This window comes from Triticum aestivum, chromosome 4D (genome assembly GCF_018294505.1).
Source record: "Triticum aestivum cultivar Chinese Spring chromosome 4D, IWGSC CS RefSeq v2.1, whole genome shotgun sequence".
Lineage (NCBI taxonomy): Eukaryota > Viridiplantae > Streptophyta > Magnoliopsida > Poales > Poaceae > Triticum > Triticum aestivum.
The window spans coordinates 92,191,312-92,196,585 of NC_057805.1; positions in this window are offsets into that span (position 1 = coordinate 92,191,312).

Sequence of the window (5,274 nt, forward strand, 5' to 3'; positions counted from 1 at the left end):
CATGCAAAGCAATATGACAATGAATGCTCAAGTCATCAAACGGAAGCGGTGGAAGTTGCATGGCAATATATCTCAGGATGGCTATGGAAAGGCCATAATAGGCAGGTATCGTGGCTGTTTTGAGGAAGATATAATAAGGCTTATGTGTGATAGAGCGTATCATATCACGGGGTTTGGATGTACCTGCGAAGTTTGCACCACATCTCGAGGTGAGAAAGGGCAATGCACGGTACCGTAGAGGCTAGCAAATTGAGGAAAGGTAAGAGTGCGTATAATCCATGGATTCACATTAGTCATAAAGAACTCACATACTTATTGCAAAATTTTATTAGCCCTCGAAGCAAAGTACTACTACACATGCCCCTAGGGGGATAGATTGGTAGGAAAAGATCATCTCTCATCGTCCCCGACCGCCATAAGGAAGACAATCAGTAATAAATCATGCTCCAACTTCATAGCATAACGAGAGACTATACGTGCATGCTTCGGGAATCACAAACCTTAACACCAATATTCGTATTAACCACAACCGTTTACTAGTACCTCCCACATATTCCATCTCTATATCGCAAAATTATTGCAAGGAATCAAACATATCATATTCAGTGGTCCATAAGTTTTATGTAGGATATTATGACTAACCATGCAAATGACCAATTCATGTTGACTCTCTAAATAGATATAAGTGAAGCATGAGAGTTTAATTATTTCTACAAAAGACCATACACTAATAATATATAAGTGAAGCAAAAGAGCATTCTACAAATAACGGTGTCGCGGGATATCCGCGGCCACCTATGGGACCGGGCGGCCCCTTGCTGGTTCGGCGGGGGACGTCGCATTACACAAAGAGCAGGTCAGTGCACAGCAGCACGACAGAGAGCACACAAGCAATTTACCCAGGTTCGGGACCGCTGTGAGGCGTAAGACCCTACTCCTGCTTTGGTGGATTGATGGTGGAAATGAACGTGGTGGTGCGGGGTACACTTGCCCGGCAAGGCCTGCCTCAGGGCTACGGTGACACACACGCGTATGGTGGCTGGGGTTTGTCAAGTTTCTAACCCTCTAACACCCTCCTACGATTGCCATGGGCCTCCTTTTATAGATTAAGGGGTCTCCACAGTGCCAAAGTAGTCATTACCCACTGATATGATAGCAAACAGTTCTATCATACCTAACTCTGCGGGCTGACAGGGTGCATTAAATGCACCGCTCTGTGTCACATCACTAGCTGCCAGGCAAGGCCTGCCGGGCTTATCTTGCCAGCTCCGCATCTGTTCTCTTGACACGTCGCTGGACGGGTGTCATCTGTGGGCTTCTTCTGTAGGAGGTGGCTGCCATGTGGCAAATGCTGCCACTTAACCATCTTGCGGCTTGACACCGCACTGATTAACGACGTGGGTCGTACTTGCGCAGTTGACGGGGTGGTTCAGGCCCCGCAAGGCCCGGCAGGCCCTACCGGGGGTCTTGGTTGCTTGCTTCTGGTGGTGGCCTGGCCCCTTGCCGGGCTCGCCTTCCCAGCAAGGGAGGCCCTTCTCTTGCCGATATCATGTTCCTTTGGCTCGATCTCGATCTCTCTGAGCTGCATGTTGGTTCTTCGAGTCTCTTTGCTCTTCGACCTCTGACTTAAGCTGGTGCTCCAATCTTGATCTTGTGCCTGTGCATAGTTGGGCAACAGACCCAGGGTTTGTTGCACCGACAGAAGCCCCCGGGCCTGCCCCGAACGTGCTGCTGAGCATCATCGGGGTAGGGCCTAATAAGTGCATAGGCAGAATTGCTAAAGGGGTTGGCCCCTTGAGGTTTTTCTTCGCTGCTTCATTAGCCTTGATCTTGGGGCCGGTTTTCAATTCCCCCGCGCGTGGTGTGCGGTGTTGTGGAAAAACTTGGAACGGTATCCGCGGATTCTCCTCGCCCCATGATCACGGGGCAAAAAATTGCCATCCCACTAGCCCCCCATCCCGCATGCACCTCTCCACGTGCTCCGCATGCATTGGGCGTGGTAGGTGGTGGATGCGGAGGGCACGGGGAGGAGCGTTGTAGCTGAAACCCGAGCATCGGTGGTTGGGGCAGAGGGGCGGCCTCGGCCCTCAGAGCCATAGCGGGTGCAAAGAGGCTGCATTGGAGGAGAGGGGCGGCCGTCTCCCGCAGGAGGGGTGAGCCCCTTGCCCGTTTCCCTATAAAAAGGGCCCGGGGCAATTTTCTTTAGCACACACTCCTCCTTCTCTTCTGTGATCCTTCTTATCTAGCCATGGTGCGAGGGCGTGGGCATGGTGGAGCTCTGGTGGCGGCGACGAGGGCTTCTTCTCGACAGCGCGCCCCTCCTCCCCCGGACCCTGAGGCAGCGGAGCCGTCCGTAAGGAGGGGAGGAAGGGGGCATGGTCGTGGTCGCCGCGATGCTCGAGGAGGAGGAAGCGCACCCCTCCTCCCCCAGACCCTGAGGTAGCGGAGCCGTCCATAAGGAGGGGAGGAAGGGGGCGTGGTCGTGGTCACCACGATGCTCGAGGAGGAGGACGGGGTGGTGCCCGGATGGCGCTTCCACCGGCGGCTCTACCCCCGATGGAAGGCCACGTTGGGGACTAGCCTTGAGAGTTCGTCATCAGGCTATACAAGCCTTTGCGCAGTCGCCTTCGTCTCCCAGCCTTCTTCGCGCGGGAGATGGAGCTCGAGCAACCGCGTGCCCTGAGGCTACATATGAGGGGCTGCGGGGATGGGAGCACGAGGGTTGATGTCGACTTCCCCGCCCCTCATGTAATGTACCTCCATCGGGCTGGAAGACCTTCGCCCGTGCTCACAGCTTTTCGGAGGGGCACATTCTCCATTTCATATTAATGGAGAGAGGCCTGCTCTCCGTCAATATCTTTGGGTGCACGGGAGGCCGCTTAGGGTGCTGTGTGGAGAGCTCGACCGACGACGAAAGCTCCTCCTCGAGCAAAAGCGATGAGGAGGACAGTGACAGCGATGACGACGGCAGCAGGCGGAGGGGCGACGACTCTGACTCCGGCTGATCGTAGCCCGCACCATCTTCATCAGGCTGCAGCACCATCATCTGCATCTACATCTCCTCCCGGCAATGTGATTTGCTGGGGAGTTGGATGCAGAGGTGTGGATGGTGCTACAGGGCTCCTCCAGCAGCCTTCCAGCTGGACCTCGGCAGGGTTCCTCTCGGGCTGCAACTTCGCTAGCCCTGCCGAGGCCTGCTGGCCCTGGTGAAGGTGGTTGACGGGGCCGCCTTCCGCCGTGCTCTCCATCGAGGCATTCCCTCGCGCTTCCGCTTCCCCTGTGCTACCTCTCCTGGAGCCCAATGAGAGCGGGCCGGGCCTTCGCCTTGGTGCTTGTCGGGTGGTAGGTGCGACATATGCCAACGGGTGGCTTATCATTGTGGGTGCCAATAAGACGTCGCCGGTGCCTGGAAACGGGATGAGGCGAAGACATGCACGCCGGCGGATCTTACCCAGGTTCGGGGCTCTCCGAGGAGATAACACCCCTAGTCCTACTCTGCGGGGTCTCCGCATGATCACTAGATCAGGAAAGGTAGCTACAAACGCTCCTAGAGCTGTTGGGTTCAAGGGAGAAGAAGAACAAGGCTAGCTCTCACTTCTCTCTCTCTATGGTGTGTGTGCTATGCTTAGAAGCCAACCCTTTGCATGGGTGTTCCGGGGGGTTTATATAGGCCTATCCCCCGGGGGTACAATGGTAATCCAGCTGGGCACTGGTCCCAGCCGCCAGTGTCTAAGCTCGCCGGCTTCTCCGCCGGCCGTTGGCGCCCGCCGACTGGTGGGTCCCGCCGGCTGCCGGCCTCTTGGTCGACAGGCCGGCCCCACCGCCTAGGGTCTTGTCGGCGGCTGCTTACTGTAGCCTCGCCTCTGATGACGAGGGCTTCGTCGAGGTAAGCGTGGCTACAGTGTGCCGCCGCGAGGGCTCTCACTGTAGCCTTACCTCGTCTTGTCTCCTTAATGTGGCTCCTACTTCGAGGAAGGGAGTAGCTGGCTTCTGGGGGCCGACTACACCCTTGGCCGACTGGGGGAGGCCGGGCCGCCTCCGCGCTTCTCTCTGGCCGAGGGGACCTTCCGCCCGTGGGCCGTACGGGAGCCCGTCGTGGATGACGTTGAGGCTGGCATGGCTACAGTGCAGAGCCGAACGGGAGACGGCCGTCCCGTACGGCCTCCTGTGGCCATGCCTGCCTCGGGCTTCGGGGGTAGTGGGCTGCACTGTGGCCACACCCCGTCTTGTCACCGTTATGTGGGTGTAGCTTTGGTGGTTGCGGTCTTGGCCGGCTTCTTGGAGTCGGCGCTTCTTCGAGGCCGGCTTCCTGGAGTCGGCCACCCCGCGGATATCCTGGGGGGGAGGTTGCTGAGGCTGGGCCGCCTCCCGTGAGTCGGCTTCGGGGGTAGCCGGCCAGGGGAAGTGGTCCAGTGCTTGGAGTGCTTGGAGGCCCAAAGGCCTGATAATTTTTCAGAAGAACCAGGGGCAGTCGGTTAGGCTACCCGTGGCCATTTACTCCGACAGTAGTCCCCGAAGCTGATTGGGCTTCGAGGTTGGGTAGGAGTTGAGAAGCTCGATCAGCTTCCTATCTTGACAAGCCGGTAGCTGGGAACCGGCTTTGGTTAGGCGTGCCGCCTTGGTCGAAAACTCCAGAGTCGGAGGGCGGGAACTGGCCAGTGCGTGCACCGGGCCGCGGGCCGGCCACTTGCCGTCTGCGAACCACGTGGCCCCTCTTGGCCGGAAAGCCTGCCAGCCCACGCGCGCGACGGGACGTCGCCGCAGGGCGGGGGCCCGCCACGTCCACGCCCGGGCCCAGGCGCGGATTCTCTGCATCCCGAAACCGCCCGCACGTCTTCTTGCGGAAGTTTCGGCTCGCCTTTAGGGCGTAATAATCGCGAGGCGTGGGGGAGTGGGTGCAGTTAATCCCACGTCCCGCCCCACGTCCGGCCTCCCCGGCCTTAACTCGTGAAGCTATAAGTAGGGGGAGAGGGAGAGCGGCAGGCTCTCGCACGCTCCTCCTCCTTCCACCATCCTCTTTCTCTTGTCGTTTCTTGCGACAGCGCCTCGCCACCGCGCTCTTCCACCGCTCGTTCCTCCGCTGCTGCGCTTGTTTTCACCATGCCTCCCGCCGCGGAGCAATACGGCGGGGATTGGGACGGCTCCAATGTCCACGAAGATCACATCGAGTTCCTCCGCCAGACGCGGCGGCTGCCCGACGCGGACAAGGTGGAGGTCCGTCTCGCACCGGCGAGGGAAATTACGCCGGAGCCATGGGAGGGCGAGCGGGTGGTC